Below are 21,285 nucleotides of genomic sequence, written 5' to 3'. Positions count from 1 at the left end.
CTCCTCTTTATCTATCAGACCTTCTTCAAATATACATTCCTTGATGTTCTTTGAGATCGTCTTTGCAGACTTTTTACAGTATTTTGTTAAATACTGTTTTTCTGCGTATATGTGTAAATCGGGATCGCGTGCTATCTAAGGTGTCTTTGTGCGTGCGCTTCGGATCTGTAAGTCACAGCGAGTAAAATCATTTTGTTTACATCAGCATGAGTTTAAAAAATCACATTTCGTTGGCTCAGACTCATGCCATCCGGAATTTGCTATGAATATTCACAAAGTTGGAATGCTGTGCTTTAAAACGATACCAAACTTGTGCTGAGGGAAAAGCCAGTAGTCGAGAAGCGAGCAGAGAAAAAAACTGCATTTTTCATGGTCAAAGGAAAGGTACTATTTTCAGAAAGCATACAAATAAAGATACTTTTAGATGTTTCATTGCTATTTGGAGCATTGGGATCTTTGTAATGTTTTTGCTAGTTTATACAAACTGAAGGACAAGACAAGTGATTTTCTGTGTTAATCGTCAGGATGCCACGAAAATAATAAACTTTAATGGCAAAATATGTTATTAAATTACGCAAAATTGAAACTGAACTGAACCCTGTACACTTTGCATTCAGAAAACATGTTAAGTAAACCGTGATAGTGCAGCAGACATTATTTACATAAACATTGACCCGCTGACTAGTTGAATGACAAGTCAGTGGCTCAGTGTTTATGTAAATTATGTAAATGACTGACAATATTCTGTACAGCATTAGTGCTGTTTGCTTCTTCACATAGTAAAAATAAAATTAGACTAAATGACCAAAGACCAAATGTTCACATGGGGTGTAGTAATGAATTGAAAAGATTGGGGGCACATTATAAACCTTATTAGCCTGGCTCATGAATATTAATTAGGTGACATAGCTTTCACCCAGTAGTCGCAAATGATGTGTTGAAAGTAAAAAAGTGGGTGGCAATCATATTAGGGTTACAGCTTGCCGATTGCATGTTAGTTCGTTCAATCAAAGGTGCAAAGGTGCTCTTAAAGTTGGCATGAAATGAATATCCACCTGATTTATTTTCTAAATGCATGTTATAGATCTTATTGTGAATGATTCTTCCATGTACGGCTCTTTTCTTTGACCTCGTAATGCTTAAAGGGTTAGTTCATCCAAAAATGAAATTTCTGTCATTACTCACCCTCATGTTGTTTCACACCCGTAAGACCTTCGTTCATCTTCGGAATACAAATTAAGATATTTTTGATGAAATCCAAGGTTGTTTTTTTTTTTTTTATCCTTCATAGAAAGCAATGTAATTACCATCATTCAAGGTCCAGAAAGGTACTAAAGACATCATTAAGGCTGAGCAACTGTAGTCACATGGACTATTTTAACAATGTTTTTACTACTTTTCTGGACCTTGAATGTGGTAATTTTGATGCTATATCTATTAAGGATAAAAAAAAACCTCTTGGATTTCATCAAAAATATATGGAACAACATGAGGGTGAGTACTGACAGAAATTTCATTTTTGGGTGAACTAACCCTTTAATTGAATATACATATATATTTTTTTTTCAATTGTAGTCTTTTAAAAAGATATTTGTAATAAACTAAGTGCAATGTAGTGTTTTCAAAAATATTGATTTTTTTTATACATATTGATACTGAAATACCTGAAACGCTTCCAATACTCATTTTCCGCAGAACAGAGACACAATACCAGCTGCGCTTACTCGCTCTCATCTCTCCGACAGCGAGTTGACACACAAACCCGCCTCCCCTCACTCGTTTCATTTGCTACGGAAGAATAGTGTTGGTGTACAGGGCTTGAATTTCAGCGTGGGATTGCATATATTGTGTATAAATTTACTAATTTCCTGCAGACTTTGTGCTTACACCTAAAGTGCGCACGCATAAAGCCGACCTCTCAGTACTAAATTGAGTACTTTTTTCGCTGCTTATTGCACTTAAATAGTAAAAATACACACAAAATAATGTCAAAATGCCAGTCTTAGCAAGTTTCCACATAAACACAGTCAGTTATGTTTTAAGTGAATGTAAACAGTTGAGAAAGAAAACGCATGTGTAACAGTATAATGGATCCGTGCAGCAGGTCTTAAAGTGACAGTAGTCTAATATACCTGCTGCCAAATTATGAGATAATATTAAAAATATCTATATGGCAGTTTTTCCCTGTGGTATTGATGTCAAAATTGTGGCCAGTGAATGCCAAATATGCTGAGTGGCTATTAACTTTGTAAAACCACTTGCCACAGTGGCTAGTGAGCAAAAAATTGAATGTCAAGACCTGCTGGTGAAATATGCAGGACTTCTCCAATCATTTAGTCCGCTTAAACCCCGCCCCTCCACAGTCGAGTGCAATGCTCACATTTTTTTTTTTTCAATAATCCGATAAACTCAGATGTATGTCACATTATGGAAAAAGATCTGTTGCTTCTTCTGTTTTTATTGTGACATTAAAGATTACAGTAACTTATTTTTTTTGTAAGCAAATCAAGCAAATCAAAACTCCCAAAATACGTTTTTTGCTCAGAAATAGGAGAACGATGAACTTAGACATTTCGAAAAGTGAATTATGATGGTTGCTGTGCATGTAAATTTCCCTGTAGTTATAAAAATATGCAATGTTTGCAAGTATGAAAAATCTGAAAAAGCAGAACCAGGTAGTTTAGATGTAGGTAAAATGACCAAATATTATATTTATTGCCATCACTTGAAGGTGTCCTAAATATGATTCAGGGCGTCAAAAATATCTATGAAATAAATAGTTGACAGTGTCAATGCAGCCTTGAGTGGAGAGAAATAAAGCATGTTTACAACAACACGGACCCTACAGGGGGAAAAAAGAGACAGAGAGAGAGAGAGAGAAAAAAAGCAATGCACAATGAAATACTATTGGTGATAATATTAATATGATCAAAGAAAAAAAATGAAATTAACTCCAGATCAGAGGTAATAAAAATAATGGTATGCATGCAGTGAATGCAGGCTGTTAGAAATAGAGCCAGAGAGAGAGAGAGAGAGAGACAGAGAGAAGGAGAGCGCGAGAAGCAACGAGGGCTGGCGCACTCATGACGGACACTCCGTGAGCTCCGAGACGGCCAATCGGAGCTCTCGGCTCGCCTGAGCTGCTGCAGCGGAGGAGTGAGAGAGGATTCTCCCACACACGCGCGCACATGCATCCTGATCGGAGCAGAGCAGCACAAGCTCGACAAGGGAGCGCAGACACGCGGTGACAATGGTACACATGGGACAGAAAGTCTGTTTGGAAACTTTACAGCACGCACCGGAGGCACAGAGACATTTGTGGACTTATATCATTAGGTAAAGTGGAATATTTTCCATTTTTATGCATCATACCGAATGTGTTTTGTGTAGTGTGAGAGAGAGTGAGTTATCTGAAGGAAGTTGTGGTGCATCAACCGACTAGAGAAAGTGAGTAATGCCACTATTTTCAAGCATGCACGAGACACGAAATCAACATCAGGATAAAAGGAATCTGTATTCAGTGTGCAGTATCTGTTGAGTATCTCCCGCTGTGCCGTGTGAGCTAAACCTTCTACAGACTCCGTTCGGCCGTGTATGTGATGATGTGCGATTCATCAGATTGCCAGACGCAGTTGAGAGGTGCATGTCTGCGGCTTATAAGGCTTATCTTCTTACAGCCGCACTTAAAATCCACCGCTCGGCTGGAGCTCTGAGCCGGGGTCGCGCCGTCATCCAGACGAAAGGAGAGGAAGATATCAGGGGAGGCAGATGAATGCTAATAATGTTTGGATAGATTCCACTGCCAGAGAAGAAGTTGTTGGAGCACAGTCTGCATGTGTGGTGTCAGGTGTTTGTGTCTGTCTGTCTTTCTGTCTGCTTAATGTCACTTTTCTTCAAAGGCAGCTTGTTTTCTTATTGGTACACCCTCCTCGCACACACAGAGACGCGCACACAAAGCTGTTTGCTGTTCTAGACACAGCGTTGCTCTATTACAGCCTCTGAAAGGATGGTTGAGGTTCGATACAGAGTGTGTGCTGTTGGACTGTCAGTGGGTTAAATGGAAGATTTCATGAGATAGAAAGAAAACGATGGTGAAAGAGATAAAGAAAGCTTACTGAGTCTGCTGTGTGTGGAGAGCATCCATTCTCGGCTCCTTCTTCTGAAATGATTCAATTTGGGCCACTTTGCAGAGGAGTTGGTTGTAGGATTTGAGAGGGATTTGATTCTCACCAGAGAGCAGCAGCATTTGGCTGTGTAAATCACCCTCAGCCGATTGACATACAGGCCTAGATACATATGGCAATGATGTGTGATGTTTCCAAAAGGAAAATCTAGTGATTCTTCACATCCTGTTACTTCATTTTGACAATGCATGACATGCATGACAAGGCTGTGAGGCCATAGTAAGGCCACTTTTTGTCAAAAACTGAAGACATGCATGGCAGATTCAAACCTGCATGTTCTGCTCAATGGAGTACATGCACTAATTGCTAAACCACGGTACCAACACATTTTCTTCTTCTTTTTAATAATAATAATAATAATAATAATAATTATTATTATTATTATTATTATATAACAATAAAACCATTTTTATTTGTTTTTTTTATGAGAGATCCTAGCCAAGTTAAAACCTATTCTATGTTAATAAAAACAATATTTAATTATTTATACATAAAAACATAAAAATATGAGATAATAATATATTTGGTTATTTTTGTGATCTTAGATAAGCTAAAACCATGTACTATAATGAATTCTAATTACTATGCAAATAAAATATTTAAATATTTATAAATACGGTAGTAGTAGTATATTATATATAAATATAAATTAAATACTATATATTATATAATTTGTTAACAGTTAAATACTATATAAGTGAGGATAGCAAAATAAAGTAATCTGTGACATATTATACCCAAAAATTCTTCATACAGTGGACTACCAGTAAAATTGATAAAAATTTGGAGCCAACAATTATTCAGACACTTTGACCTGACCATGTTTTGCTTAAGTGTTATCTGACATAATTAAGATTAATTTTTTTCTGACACAGTTTAACTCAGATCTTGTCATATTTTATTACAATTTTTTTTTTTAAACTATAGTGAATAAACTGTAACAATGAATGAAATGTTCAAGTATGAATAATGTTGTTTGGTTTGACTGTATATATATATATATATATATATATATATATATATAATATTGCAAACTGCCTTCAAAAATTGGATACATCCACATCTGGAATCTATGACTTCATATAGCACCAGTACCAATGGTCATTTGAATGCTTCATTGAAAGAAGTCTACAGACATTAGTAAATGTGGCCACTGACATCCAAATGAACCATCTTTGAAGGGTCTTCTCACGAGAACACACTGTGTTAAATAAAGTCCACATAATAAATCAATCTTTGAACCTTCACCCTGTTAACTTCTGAAAGGCGGTTCACACCAAACAAAGCAGAAAACCAAAGTGTCAATAAGGGAATGAAACCCTTGAGGCGTCATAACCTTCAGACCTATGATACTGCTCCTCTAATTCATCCTTCTCACAGCTGACTCGTCCTAATAGAGCAGGAATACACAGCTTTCTAGTCCAGACAGCTCATTACTTCCTGTAGCCCTTTAATTAAGCAAATACTCTTGATGCTAAAAGCTGCCTGTGTCACAGTTCACAGAAAGTCATTAATACCATGAATTAAACTAGTATTGGAGGCTGATTTGGCTTTGCCTGCAGGAGGCTAATGTCTATACTTCTCTGTTTGTTGTGTTAGCATATCTGCGCAAAGACAAATACTGTGTGGCTTATTGCTAAGTGTTGTGGCAGTGATTTCAAACAGCACTTTGAGGAAAGAAACATCGTTATGGAGACAAAAAAAAAGCCTGCAATGAAGTGATTATCCTGCTGTGTGAGATTGTTAAGGATGCTTATGGTTGTCATGAAAGTACCGATTTGTCTCGGTAAAAGAGAAGAATGTATGATGAAACATGAGCGTGGATCACAGAGAGCCAGTGATGGCAATCTTCATCCTTCCGTTGTTTACTTCTACTGATCCTTTGGTTCATTGTCTTTCTTCTGTCTTTCTTCTCTATCTTGAATATGTTGTTCTGCATGTTGTATACCATACTTCCTTTCTCATCCTGAACCCTCTTATCTATCTTTGCTCTTTCCCCTTTCATTTCCATTTCACTTCCCTTTACATTTTTTTACTGTTGCCTTTCCTTTAATTTTTCCTCTTCCCTTTCCCTTTTCTATCCCTTCACTTTTCTGTTTCCTCTTTTTTCCCTGTCCTTTCACTTTTCTGTTCCATTTTTATTTCCTGCCCTTTTCCATTTTTCCTTTGTGCTTCTCTTCTCCCTATTCCCTTCAGTTTTGTTTGCCCCTTCTCCTTTTATTTTCCTCTTCTCTGTCCCTTTTTTCACCTTTTTCTTCCCCTTTTATTTATTTTCCTCTTCCCTTTCCCTTCTCATCCCTTCCCTTTTCCCGTTTCATTGTACCTTCTCATATCTTCAATTATCCTATTCAGCTTCTTTCCTGGTCCTTTCACTTTTCTGTTCCACTTTTATTTCCTGCCCTTTTCCATTTTTTCTTCATGCTCCTCTTGTCCATATTCCCTTAAGTTTTATTTGCCCCTTCCCCTTTAATTTCCATTCTTCTCATTCCCCTTTTTCACATTTTCCTTCCCTTTCATTTATTTTCCTCTTCCCTTTCCCTTCACATAATTTCCCTTCTTATATCTCCCCTTATCCCTTTCAACTTCTTTCCCAGTCCTTTCACTTTTCTTTTCCTCTTTTATTTCCTGCCTCTTTCCCTTTTCCATTTTCCCTTTCTTGTTCTTTTTTCCTTTTATTTTCCCCTTCTCTTCCCTTCTTGCCCTTTCCTTTTTTCTTTCACCTTTTCCTTTTTTTTATTTTTCCTCTTCCCTTTCCCTTTTCATCCCTTCTCTTTTCTTTTCTCGTCCTTTCCTATTTTCTTCCATTTTATCCCTTTTCGTCCTTTCCCTTTTTTTCTTTCTCCTTCTCCACCCCCTTCAATGTCTTTTCCTCTACCCTTTACCTTCATTTTTTTCTATTCCGTTTCCCTTATTGTTCCTCTTTTCCCTTTCATTTCCATTCCTCTTCCCTTTCCATTCTCACCCTTTCAATTCTTTCTTTCACCTTTTCCTTTTTCTTTCATTTTTTTCTCTCCCCTTTTTCCTTTCTCACCCTTTTCCTTTTATTTTTTCCCTTTTCACTTTCCCATTCCTTCCTTTCCCCTTCCCCTTTCACTTCCTTTCTTGTACCTCTTCCCTTTGCCTTTCCTTTTTCATTCTCTTCCATCTACAGTATTCCCATTCCCACTTCTTCATTTTTCTTTCCTCCTCCTTTTCTTTTTCCTCCCCCCTTCCCACTCTTTCATTTTTCACCCCTTCATCATTTTTTTCATTTCTTGTGCCACATTTTAAGGCTTTAAGACATTTCATGACACCATTGGTACTTTATGGAAGTACTATATTCATAAAACTTATTTGTTTACCGCACCAAAGGTTATATCACCTCATTTATCTCTCTATCACTCTTTATCTCTCGCTCTGTCATTTCTGAAATCTAGCATTCGTGCATCTTTATCTGGTCTCCTACCTCAGAATTTCCCATGAGCTTCACTCCTCATCAGCTCTCGTGACAGGACAAGTTATGAGAGAAGCAGAACTCAGTAAAACAATATGGCTCACTTTAAAAAACATACTCATAGACTCATACAAGTCAATAATCTCTTTCTCTCTCACTCAAATACACAGAGGGAGGATTCACTAAGAATGAATTGCACCCACTGATAGCACTTTTTATTTGCTTACAATGTCTTATTTTAATGCTAATGTTAAAAGACCAAATTCAGTATACACTTTATTGGTGATGCATATATATAGGCAGAATATAAACGCAACGCAACACAATATAAACGCAATATAAACGTTTCTTGTTAAGCGTTTTTCCATAAAAAAATTGCTTAACCATTCAGCCCATTGCATTCATATTCTGGGCTTATATGCTCATCTGTATATAGTATGCATCATCAATAACATGTTTTAGTACATTAAGACACTTTAATTGTTTTCACAATAAGTGTTTTAGAATATCTGCTGTTTTTTACGATTGAAATACTGCAGCAAAACTTGCATTTTGTTCACATATTTTTGTTTTTCTGCTTTTGAGATGGAAAATTGACAGGCCTGTAATGCATTTCTGGGGATGTTTTGCCCATCAGGCCTCTATGCCAGTCACATGATTGAACACTACACTCTAAAAAATGCTGGGTTAAAAACAACCCAAGTTGGGTTGAAAATGGACAAACCCAGCGAATGGGTTGTTTTAACCCAACTATTGTTTAAAAACTGCTTGCCATGAACCCAAAATATGTTGGAAATTAACATGTATTAATGTTTAATAAATGAACATCTATTATTAAGTTTAATGAATAATAATAAAACAATAAATATTTATTAAATTGTTTAATAATAAATGTTCACCATTTGATTATTATTGTTGCCTCTAGTAATTATGTGTCTGATTTTTAATTTCTAACCCTTTTTTGGGTTCATTTTAAGGCAGTCATATAGTAATTTTTAAACAATTGTTGAGTTAAATAAAACTGCCCAGCACGTTGGCCAAACATTTAACCAAACCCCTGGGTTAAAACAACCCAATTGCTGGGTTTGTCCATTTTCAACCCAACTTGGTTTGTTTTTAACCCAGCGTTTTTTAGTGTGTATGAAGTGGAATGTAGTCAAACATTTTTACATTATTACAGAATGCTTTTGATTGGCGCTAATGGTGTAACTTGCAGCAAGCCAATAGTATATTTATAATAAACCAAATTTACATTTAAAAAGCTATGTTTGCTCAGAAAAGAACTTTACACAGTTATGGAACTGAACCGAATCAACACTTACTGTAAATGACTTGAACTGAATAATAGGATTGTCTTCTGTAGAGATGCTTTATTTCTAAATTCGATTTTGTCTCACATGTGATGAAGTTTGCATCATTGATCATTACAGTATTTTCCTGTTTATTACTGTGAATCTGCTTTGAAGCAATCTGTTTTGTATGAAGCGCTATATAAATAAAAGTAACTTGACTTGAAAAGGATGATAATGACTTAATTGAAACACAGTGCAGGCCTTTTCTGCGCATTTAGTACCTGGCTAAACTAGTTTGTGGGTTGTTAGTGAATAAAACACAGGGTTTTTTTTTTTTTGCACTGAAATACTTTATAGTGCTTTTGCTCTAGTATCTTTCAATTGAATTGTCTCATGTAGTTTCTTATTGTAGTCTTGTCGGAGTGCTATAACCTCTTGATTGACTGAACAGAGGAAAAAGGCAGTCATGATAAAAATGTCATTACTAATGCTCAATAGAATCATCTTTACACACAAACACACACATGCATACTCATCCCATACACTCATGGGATACAAAAGCCACTTCACACATCACGCAGTAAATTAGACTGCAGGGGAAACGTGCATTCATACTAATTGCTTTGAAATAACACACTCATCCGAACACGTACAGCCACCTGTGACTAGATGAGAACAGGCTACGGTAGATGACAGTGCAAAGAAAGAGCAACAGAGATGCTGCCCCAAATCCAACTCACTGGATGGTTTGGTTCGAAGGTGTGAGACAGATAGACAGAAAAAGAAACACACTCAGAAGCAGCGGAAATGTGAATAAGCTGTTCTGGGAAATGCAGAAGGTGAAAAAGGAATTCTGTGAGTGTCACAGTGAAAAGGAAAGATATAGAGCTAGAACATATGTGATGAAAGAGAGAAGCCTATTAAACTCCAATGTTGATTATTTTAGAGACCACAGTCATATTTTTTTTTCTGACCGTGAACCTGAAGACTCAAAAATGCAGCCTTTCATTTCAGTTGGCCATTTTGTTACAGAGCAGATGTCATACAAATAAGTGAATAATGAATAATAACTTATTTTGGATGCTACAAAGTATTTTCAAAGTTTGTAACTTCCTCAACAATAAGGTTGAGACTGTGCTACCCAACTTAAACCAGAGCGACTGGAGTAGGCCGGACTGGATTAGAGTGAAGCACATCCCGATATCGCTGCTTGTTTCACTAATCCATCTGTGTCCAAATTGATCTGTTCTCGTCAGTCAGACTGTTTCGAGCAGCGCTCTCTGTGGTTTGGAAATGTAAAAGTATCTGCTCAGTGGCTGTTCAGTGGGTCGCACTGTGTGGTTATATATAAAATATATAAAACAGCCTGTGTGACTATGAGGAAGGATTACTGTAAGAGGTCATTTGACATGTAGATACAATGGCCAAATGAAATATATACAAGATTAATTTAGCTATTAGCTATTATAATGTATTATAAAGTTTCTTTATAGATTAAAACGGGTTACATTTATTAAATGATTGCTTCTAGACTCTTAAAAATGAATGGACATAGATGGTTCCATGAAGAATCTTTAACATCCATAGAACCTTTCCATTGCACAAAATGTTCTTTATAATGGAAAAAAAAAAAAAAAAAAAATCTTTAGATTATTAAAATGCTCTTCATACTGAGAAAAATGGCTCTTTTTAAAAACTGCTCACTGAAAGTTTTTTTTGGGGAACCAACAATGGTTCTTCAGTGGCACTGCTGTGAAAAACCATTTTGGAAACTTTATTTTTAAGAGTGTTTTTGAAACGCAAATACATTGATGGATTCCAAAGAAAAATGTCACTGTCTAAAGGTTCTCCTGTGACCGCAAAGAGAAGTAAAACCTTTTTGAAACCATTATTTTTGAGAATCCACCGACTCAGTAGAAAGCAGCTGTGTGCAAAGATCATAAAGATCATCAGATCAGTTTCATAACCCAGAGCCGCGTTGAGAGCCATTGATCATGCATTATCGCTTGTCAGGATGTAACATTAGGGGTTCTCAGACGGTTGTCATAATCAATAGTATTGTTCCTGTTTATGGCCATTTGACTTTTCTGTCCGACCTCGCAGTGTCCATCTAAACTTGCGTGAATCATTACGATTGCAAAGGGCAGAAGCATGACGAATCGAACAGCTCAAGGGCTATTTTTACATTACATCTGACACGTAGCAGGAAATCAGGGACATAAAGTCATCACCTATGGGCACCTAGGAGCTCTTTGTGCTGAAAAACAGACGCTGTTTCCATTTCCAATGGCTCCGGTGCCCCGCTGAGGTTCCCCATAGACAAAACAGGCACTCAGGGGTCACCTAGGGAAACATTTTTGTGTGCATTAAAAAGTTATTTTACTCACTTATGGAGAGAATGATGCAACTTGATGTTGAAAGATCTAAAGGCTATAAAAAGCACAGCACATACATGTTAGTTTAAAATTGAGAAATACTAAAAAAAAAAAAAAATATTTCATAGAGCTAAATCAGGAGTTTAAGTGCTTGAAAGTGTTTGAATATGAGTGTCTATCAGTTTTCAATTTAAATGGGCTGTGTTTTAAATAGCAGTTAAGAGACATCATGATTTAATAATATTTTTATCTTTCTGCAAGGATCCCCAGGGCTTACTTCAGCCTTTATGTTCTCTCCTTTCCATTTATGTATCATTTATTTATTTCACATGCTCATCATCAGTGGTGAGGCCCAACCAACAAGCAGTGATGCACGAGCATTTGTATCGTGGAGGAAAGGGTATTACTGATAAAGACGTGTTAAATTGTGTGCTAACTAGCCCAGAGGTGTTTTCATGTTTTTCATGAAAAGCTGCACGTAAGCTGAGCACTAGGTTGTGGAAAATGCAGAAGACTATCAGTATGAAGGGTGTTGTTAGCAACCCCTGCAACCCCTTCAGCCGTGACTCATTCATGATACAGCACTAGCCTCGAGTACCTTATTGCTTTTATAAAAAGGTTATCACACAATACAAATATTAAAGCCAAAAATATGTATCAATGCAACTTTCATGAAGTAAACTTTCACTAAAGCCTTCCTTCCGCCGGAAAAAATAGTCCCTGACCATGAACAGCAACAGAAGTTACATTATTACTCCATAAGATGGCGGCAAAGACTGTCTTTATGAGTGTGTCAGTCAGTAGCGAAGACTTTTACATTGAAAAGACTGAATTGTTGTGAAGACGGAACAAGACGCAACTGACAAATGCTCTGACTAGCGCTGTCAGTCACGGGAAAACCCCTTAACTGTTAAAAGGACAGGATAATACATCGGACATTTAAACAGATTTTTTATTGTGAACATAGGACTGACCTGAAGGAAAATGCTAAATCTGAATCCAGGTAATAAACTCACTCACTCGATCTTTTTCTCACAGCACTCTTCTACACAATACAGTAAGCTTCAATGAACAAGATCAATTGAGAACATACGGTTTACATTATTAAGAGTGGTTGCTAAGGGTGTTGTATAATGATACACAGAACCGTTGGGTGAAGAGGTCATAGCCGTGTTTTATCGTGAATCAGAATCAAGGACAGGAACTAACCATTTTATATATATATATATATATCTGTGTGTGTGTGTGTTTGTTTTCTAATTTATTTATAGAATGACTACTAACATGTATAATTCCCCAATAATTTCATGTCTCATTGTTTTTTTCTTTTTTCTCTTATATAAAATAGTTTCGACTAAGATCAATATTTCACGTCCATGAATTTCATGTCTATGCATTGGTAAATAGCCATGTAATAAGTGGGATAATGCAAAGTCATTCTGTCATTATCACAAAGTGAACCCCTTCAGGGTATTATGTACAAGACCCTTTATCCATTATATTGTATACTGTATTTAGGCCTAATACACTGTATCTCATCTTGTATTATTTTTTGTGAATGTATGCATATAGAGGTACCACTCTGATGATGCTTTTCTGTTTCCTAGCAACCAAAATGCAGTTAAAGACCTTAGAACCCAGCAGGGAGCTCACTGCATGTATTAAAACACAGATGAGAGAGAGAGAGAGACAGGTGCTAATACAGACACACAGATCTGAGAACAAGAACAAGTCACACATTGGGAATAATATGAGAGATGTTATGTGAGGGGAGGAAAGGGAGATTTCATTTAAAGTGAGAAGTTAGGCTACGTTCACACTGTAGGCCTTAATGCTCAAATCTGATTTTCTTGTTCTGCTGTTCACATTATCTATAAATGTGGCCAATATCAGATTTGAGTGTGAACTGGTTATGGTCCTGAACTGACCTGAATGTGCAAAAGAACGATAACAAAGATGGCATGCAGCACGAAATCATATGGAGGTTACTGGAATCAACATTTATGCATTCATTTATAAGGTTATGTGCCGCAGAAGCCAGTGATTTTTTGCGCAGGTGATGAGGAGAATGCAACATTTTTCTTGTACAATGTTTCCTGAAGCTTTGCTTATATAGAGCTGTCACTGTAATACTTATGAGCATAACAGCTCACTGTCCCTCCACTGACTAACTTCACCAGCGTCTTCCATATTCAAGGAACTACCGGTATGTAAAATCTTTGTTAACTCAAGTTAACTCACTGTCATACCGCACCAAATGCTTTCTTTTGTTTGTCTCAAGGACTTTTGTGTGTATGCCTACTTTTATGTCTCTGTATGTCTCTTCTTTCTCTTTCTCTCTCTTTCTCTCTTTCTCTCTCTCTATATATATAAATATACATATTGATCAGGCATAACATTATGAGCACTGACAGGTGAAGTGAATGACACTGATTATCTCTTCATCACGGCACCTGTTAGTGAATGGGATATATTAGGCAGCAAGTGAACATTTTGTCCTCAAAGTTGATGTGTTAGAAGCAGGAAAAATGGGCAAGCGTGATGATTTGAGCGAGTTTGACAAGGGCCAAATTGACTGGGTCAGAGCATCTCCAAAACTGCAGCTCTTGTGGGGTGTTCCCGGTCTGCAGTGATCAGTATCTATCAAAAGTGCTCCAAGGAAGGAACAGTGGTGAACCGGCGACAGGGTCATGGCCAAGCCTCATTGATGCATGTGGGGAGCGAAGGCTGGCCCGTGTGGTCCGATCCAACAGACGAGCTACTGTAGCTCAAATTGCTCAAGATGTTAATGCTGGTTCTGACAGAAAGGTGTCAGAATACACAGTGCATCACAGTTTTTTGCATATGGGGCTGCATAGCCGCAGGCCAGTCAGGGTGCCCATGCTGACCCCTGTCCACCGCTGAAAGCACCAACAGTGGACACGTGAGCATCAGATCTGGACCACGGAGCAATGGAAGAAGCCTGGTCTGAAGAATCACGTTTTCTTTTACATCACGAGGATGGCCGGGTGCGTGTGTGTCACTTACCTGGGGAACACATGGCACCAGGATGCACTATGGGAAGAAGGCAAGCTGGCGGAGACGGTGTGATGCTTTGGGCAATGTTCTGCTGGGGAACCTTTGACACGTACCACCTACCTAAACATTGTTGCAGACCATGTATACCCTTTCATGGAAACGGTATTCCCTGGTGGCTGGCCTCTTTCAGCAGGATAATGTGCCCTGCCACAAAGCTAAAATGGTTCAGGAATGGTTTGAGGAGCACAACAACGAGTTTGAGGTGTTGAATTGGCCTCCAAATTCTCCAGATCTCAATCCAATCGAGCACCTGTGGGATGTGCTGAACAAACAAGTCCGATCCATGGAGGCTCCACCTCGCAAGACTTAAAGGATCTGCTGCTAACATCTTGGTGCCAGATACCACAGCGCACCTTCAGGGGTCTAGTGGAGTCCATGCCTCAATGGGTCAGGGTTGAAGGGGGAATATATATTCATTTCACTGTTTTTTGTACTCTTGATGGTATTTTTTGGTCTTTCCAATCAAGATTCTTTTGACTACAGCAAAACAAGAGATGAAACTGAACAGATTTTTTTTTTTTTTTCATATGTGATCTTTCAGTCTTTCACTATTGTTCACCTGCACAGCGCCTGCGTGTCTGGGCTTTTGAGCATATTTGGGCAGAGTTCACGCTGCAATTTTTAAAGATGAAACATTTTTGTAGCTTTCCGATGGTGGGGTTTCTACCTGCTGCATACACATTAGATCATCAAAAACTACAGTGCCAGCTTACCTGGAGCCTGCATATATAATGCAGCACATAGGTTTTATTAATTCATTGGAATGCATTCATTATGTCTGATTCTTCTGATTGGATGAGCCGTCATTAAAGCTGTTTTAAAATGCTAATAAATGTACACCTGCGACTGCACACAGCGGCATTATAAAAAAGGCATTATGAATACTTTATAATGCATTACAGGCTTCAAGTGGTACTGTAACAACCATTAATATATTTATAAAGCAATACACCTTTACACTTCTTTTGTGTATGTTATGATGTTGTTATCACACACAGTTATGAATTTGGCATGATAATGCATTATTGTTTTGCAAGTAGTATAAATATATAATATTATATTAAAATGTATAGTAAAAACTTTTTCCAGTGAATAGAATTCCCATTTTATTGTATTTATTTTATTTTACAATTTTTAATTTTGTTTGTTTTTGACATGTGACATCCAAATTATATTAGAAAAAAATATATAGCAATTTTTTAAAGAAAATTACCATTTTTAATTAAGTGAATTATTATTCTTTTTTAATTAATATTATATATATATATATATATATATATATATATATATATATATATATTTATTTATTTATTTATTTATTTTTTTTTTTAGTGTGTGTATGTATTTGAAATACGACATCTAAATTAAATGCAAAAAAAAAAAAATTATAAAATTGATTGGTAACACTTTAAAATATATTGCTCTATTTGTTAACATTAGTTAACATGAACTAACAACGTAAAAATGATGTGCAAAGTTCTTCCTCATCTTGACTTGTCTCGGCCACATCTGTATTGTTTCTTAATCGTTCTATTGTGTAAATGTCGTCCTGCACATGGATAGCTACGAGATAAAATCATCTGCAAAATCAGTATTCTGTTCAATGGTAGAAATTTGCGTCCGGTAGAGGTTCCGCCCAGCCCAACATACTGTAGGACTTGTGCTGGGCAGCACTGCACAGTTAAGAGCTTTTTGTTGCTACATGATATCAGTGAAACCATAACTCAACGTGTGCTGCAATGCAGCAAGGGAATAAGATGAGGAGAGAGAGAAACAGAGAGAGAGATGAAGAGAGTTTTAAAGGTAAATAGACTGTCAGAGTGAAAATGGCTCTCTGCAGAGTGTAGCAGATGGATACTGTCTCAGAGGCAGTGTCCTCCTTCTGTGATGAGAAAGACAGGAGAATCCCTTCTCTTTTTCCCTCCCTCCTTCCTTTCCTCTCTCTCCAGCCCCTCCCTCTCCATCTCTTCATCAAACGTGTGGCAGATGGGATGCAGGAGTGATTTAGGCCACTAAACCCGAGCAGAGAATGTCGCTTACACTGGCTTTCGTGGCTTCGTGTTGTCTTCTAAAATGGCTGCAGACACGCCAGAAGAACAGAACAAGAAAGCTGTCACTTTCCTCTGGATCCATGATCCAACTATGAGAAAAGAAAAAGAATGAGTGAGACAAGAACAAGTAAAATGCTCAGATGAACAGAAGAAATATTGAGAACTGTTAGGTGAATTCACCATCGGTTTGGCTCTCAGTTTCATTGAAGTATCAATTTAGATTCCTGTGGAGAAAAATGAGAAACAAATTGTTGACAGAGTATAAAGCTAAGTAAAAAAATAGTATAGTACAACCTACGTAGTTCATCTTAAATTTCATACAGTCAGTTGCGAACATGATGGACAACAACTGACTGCATGATGTAGCCTATAGAATGCAGTTATATGCCCCTAAAATTCAAGAGATTGGGGCAAAAATGCCCTTGTATGAGTTTTGTTTCTCATATTATCATATGATATAGTTTAGCAATATCACACAAGTAACAAGCGCAATATCACACGAGTGCTGTTCTTGTCCCGAGTAGCACAAGTGCAAATGTGATATTGATTTTATACAACAGTTCAATAAGTAAGAAGTTAATATTGTGTTATATTTTAGACACATTATTGTCTGCTTTTGGTCAATTTTGCCAATGAAAATATTATCTATAAAGCCAGAGATGAACTGTTGTGTGTGTCCGAGCAACACACAGTGGTGATTCGTTACTGGATGAATCTGCATTTTGAGCAAATCAATTCAATGATTCAATGGCCCATTCATAAAGAGAGCCATTGAACGAATCGAATGAAAAAAATGACTCAATGACTTACTCACTAACTATGACATTTACCACCACCTACTGGCAGTTTTGGTTTCTTAGTTAGAGTATCATTTCATTATAAAATTTAATTCATATTTCCATATCAATTAAAAAAAAACATTAAAGGGATAGTTCACCCAAAAATGAAAAATCTATCATCATGAAAAATCATGGTCGTTGTTTTGTAATGTCTATTTGATGTTTTTCTCATTTTAAACTGAACTGGTTTATTTATGTGTAATTTTTATTTTATTTTATTTTATTTTATTTATATAATTGGACAGGTTAATTTTCAGTTGCTTTACTTTCATTTTATGTAAGATTACTCTGGTCTCTATTTTCTTTAGTTTGGTGTTTTTCTCAGGAGAAAAAAAAGTTCTGAGAAACAGTACCAGTGTCTCCATTTGCTCTCTGTAATCTCATTGCCAACCAGAAGTATGTAGGAGATCTCATTTGTGAATGTAAGAAGTTTCTTCACACGTAATTTGACTGATCATCCACCCGGCATCTCTGTGTGACAAGTCCAAAAGAAAGAAAGCTGCCCGCTGCTGCATGGCATCATGAATAATCGCAAGCAAGATCTCTTCTCACTTTTAACCGCCTTCAGAAATCAAAACTGTCATTTCCTGCAGGTGTCGTGCGATTTATTTCTGACATTGCAACACAGGCAACCAGAAAACACAATGTCTGAGTGGCCTTCTCACCTTCAGCTGCCAAAAGATAGTGGAAATTGGCTCACATCACTGAATGAATATTCATGAGGTGTTGGAGAGATTTGTTCACAATGTAACTCCAGTTGTATGAGTATCATTTCCTCCTGTCTGTGAGTGTGTGTGTGTGTGTGTGTCTAAGTGCTTTCATTGGTGAGCGTCTGATCTTTCCAAACTTTTATGTATATTTCATGATGTAAGCTGGGAGAATTTGGCAGTCAGCGTACATACATTAGTTGAGCATTCATGAAAACATACAGAGGAACACAGAAAGCAAACCTGTCATAATGACACCTTTCTCGCCTCCCCAAAAGCCTCTTCCAGCCCTGTTACTTGAAGCTCTTCCAGTATCGCAAATTATACGTCTATTCTAAGATTATTTGTTTACAAACATCTCATAAACATTAAGGTGCTTTCACACTCGTGTGTTTGGCTCTGTGATCTCAATAACATTCACAGGTATTCATATGTACAGCAAACACATTTGTGTATGTTTGGATATATACGAAGATAAAATGTACAATATCAACATAGTTTCTAAAATGTAAACCCATAGCTAGACTTAATGTAGAAACTTTTTAATAGCAGATTTATTTAGAAATTAAATTTTAAGTCAACTTATGTGTCTAATTTAATGTTAAAATGTTAAAAAATATTTAAAATATTTATTACAGCAAAAAGATTACATCAGTGAAACATAAATGTTTAAATATTTTAATATGATTTATTTTATTAATATTTACACATTTTTCACTTGAGAATGAGTGTTGTTTAGTGGTGTAGTTGGTCGCTATTGGGTTTAGAGACCCACCAAATGGTGCCATTTATAGGTAGACCAATATTAAAGAAGCATTAATCAGTTAAGTAATGTAAATTATATGATCATATATAATCTATTCTATGGCATGGTAATTGGTCTAGTTCACTGTTAGACCGATTACTCTTCCATCTGTCTGACAGTGTGTTCTAACAGCGGTTATCATTAGTCTTTCTCTCTTCTGCCGTAGGTAGTTTGACCCTCTATACCTCCCTCTCTCCTTCTGTAGTTTGATATCAGCAGAGGGCCCAAACTGAGAAATCACAGCAGGTCATGAAAATACTCGCTCCAGGCAACACAAGGCCTCATTCTCTTCCTCTCCATCTCATTTCTCTGCTCTAATGTTATCGACTCGCAGTACTTTTTGGTCTTACTTGTTCTTATCTGTCTTCCTCCTCTTTGTAAATGTTCTCGCATATGTATTATTGTGTTAAGCCAAAGACTATAGAATAACAGAAGACATGTCACTCGTATTGTTTTGAATGGAAGAAGTGCAACGTGCAATATGGCGGAATAAGTCCCGCCTTCTAAATAAGAGCAAATTGCTGACTGGTAAAGTCATCGGGTCACTGCAGCGGCCGTTAGAAGCTCCGGTTTCTATAGAAACAGTCAGACGCGCACCTCCGAAATTAGGTGCAAGAGACGCGCATTTAGGTCTGCGCATGCGCATTAGCTTCATCCAGCCTAAAAAAATATGTCATGATTCGAGCGTTTAGAAAACAAATTATGAGACAGTTGTTGTCAGAATTCATTGGTGATTACAAATATGAAATTTAATCGAAAGCTTGGCAAACAGTTTGGAGAATTTGATGTTTCCCCATTCAAAAAGATAGGAGCTGCACTTGGATGCCCGAGAGGCGTTTCAAAGATGGCCGCCGAGTGAAATGACTTGTCTTAAAGGGACTTTGGTTAAGCACAATTCGGATGTGTTTCCCAAATGACCTCTATATGTTTACACAATTTAAAATAGCTGTTTTCTGTTTGAATATATTTTGAAATGTAACTTATTCTGATGGCAAAGCTGAATTTTCAGCATCAATCCTGCAGTCTTCAGTGTCACATGATCCTTCAGAAATCATTCTAATATGCTGATTTGCTGCTCAAGAAACATTTCTTATTATCAATGTTGAAAAAAGTTGTGCTGCTTAATATTTTGTAGAAACCGTGATATATTTTTTAGGAACCTCTGATAAATAGAAAGTTCAAAAGAACAGCATGTATTTGAAATAGAAATGTTTTGTAACATTATAAATGTCTTTACTGTCACTTTTCATCAATTTAATATGAAAGCTTGTTTCCACCATGAAATAAAAAATAATAAAAGGTTTTATTTAATTGACTTTTTATCTTACAATTCTGTATTTTTTCTCAGAATTGCATGATATAAAGTCAGAATTGCGAGTTATAAAGTCAGAATTGCGTGATATAAAGTCAGAATTGTGAGATATAAACTCACAATTGCGTTTTATAATGTCCAGTTGTGAGGGAAAAAAGACTGACTTTTTTCTCAGAATTGCGAGTTTATATCTCACTATTCTGACTTTATAACTCGCAATTGCTTGTTATTAAGGCAGAATTGCGAGATATAAACTCTCAATTCTGAGAAAAAAAAGTCAGAAATGCGAGATATAAACTTGCAATTCTGAGAAAAGGTCAGTAAGACGCAATTGCGAGTTTGTCATGCAATTCTGAATTTAAAACACAGTTGTGAGCTTATATCTCGCAATTTTGAGAAAAAAAGTCAGAATTGCTTAATAAAACTTGCGATTGTGAGATAAAAAGTCACAATTACCTTTTTTTTTTTTATTTAGAAACGGAAACAAGCTTCCATAATTTAATGCATGCTTGCTGAATAAAAATAGTATTAATAAAAAAGTATTTTAATAAAAAAAATGTGAAATAATATAAAATATAGTATATTTAATATAAAATATTAATAAAATCAAAAGGTTACCAAATACATGAGAAATATTTGTCTTGACCTCCTAAAGAAAAACTAGTCCCATCCGAATATGAATGACTCACTACATTTTTCTACTGTTCTTTTGAGAAACTGTTTTAAACACTGCTGATATTCCATTTTACTGCTAAAAATAATACAGATTTATGAGCAGAACCCAGTACTGATTTTGTAATCTAAACCATTATGACTTGAAATACGTATCCTGCTGCTCTCTGATCAGACAGTAGAGAAAGTCCCCACCGCTGTATGAATGCCTCTCTACTGGAGACCAGCTGCCATTGATTGAACACAGCTGTGAGCCGTAACCAATGGACTGAGAGGAAAAGAAATGGGGGTGGTGGATGGAAAGGGTGTTTTAATTATAATCAGGAATACAATCATTACATCAGCGCTCTGATTGAAGAGCAACTTGGGAGGTGCCGACACACATGCACACACATCGGAGCAATTTAAATCCCAAACACACCTTGTCAAATCCAGTCCACAGGATAATGCCCCACCGCCTCACCTCAGAGACCAGCAGTGCAGAGGGTGAAGCCAGTCAGTTCACCCAGGGCCATCTTGTTAACACCTCTGGGGCGC

The 21,285-nt window shown here is 36.7% G+C and overlaps 1 protein-coding gene across 5 annotated transcripts in view; it reads left to right on the top strand.

The window, feature by feature from the left end:
* The window catches only part of LOC127523913 (cadherin-18), a 223,918-nt gene that overhangs the window by 116,773 nt on the left and 85,860 nt on the right, over window positions 1–21,285 (top strand). The window contains exon 1 of one of the 5 annotated variants that reach the window (XM_051915085.1): window positions 3,172–3,336. The exons of the other annotated variants lie outside the window; for them this stretch is intronic. The gene's annotated coding sequence lies outside the window, so the exon portion shown is untranslated. Of the gene's footprint in view, window positions 1–3,171; window positions 3,337–21,285 lie in introns of those variants that run through there. 5 annotated transcript variants of the gene reach the window in all.

This window comes from Ctenopharyngodon idella, chromosome 12 (assembly GCF_019924925.1).
Source record: "Ctenopharyngodon idella isolate HZGC_01 chromosome 12, HZGC01, whole genome shotgun sequence".
Taxonomy (NCBI): Eukaryota; Metazoa; Chordata; class Actinopteri; order Cypriniformes; family Xenocyprididae; genus Ctenopharyngodon; species Ctenopharyngodon idella.
Note: the sequence above shows the minus strand (reverse complement) of the source record. Positions and strands in the feature narration are given on the sequence as shown.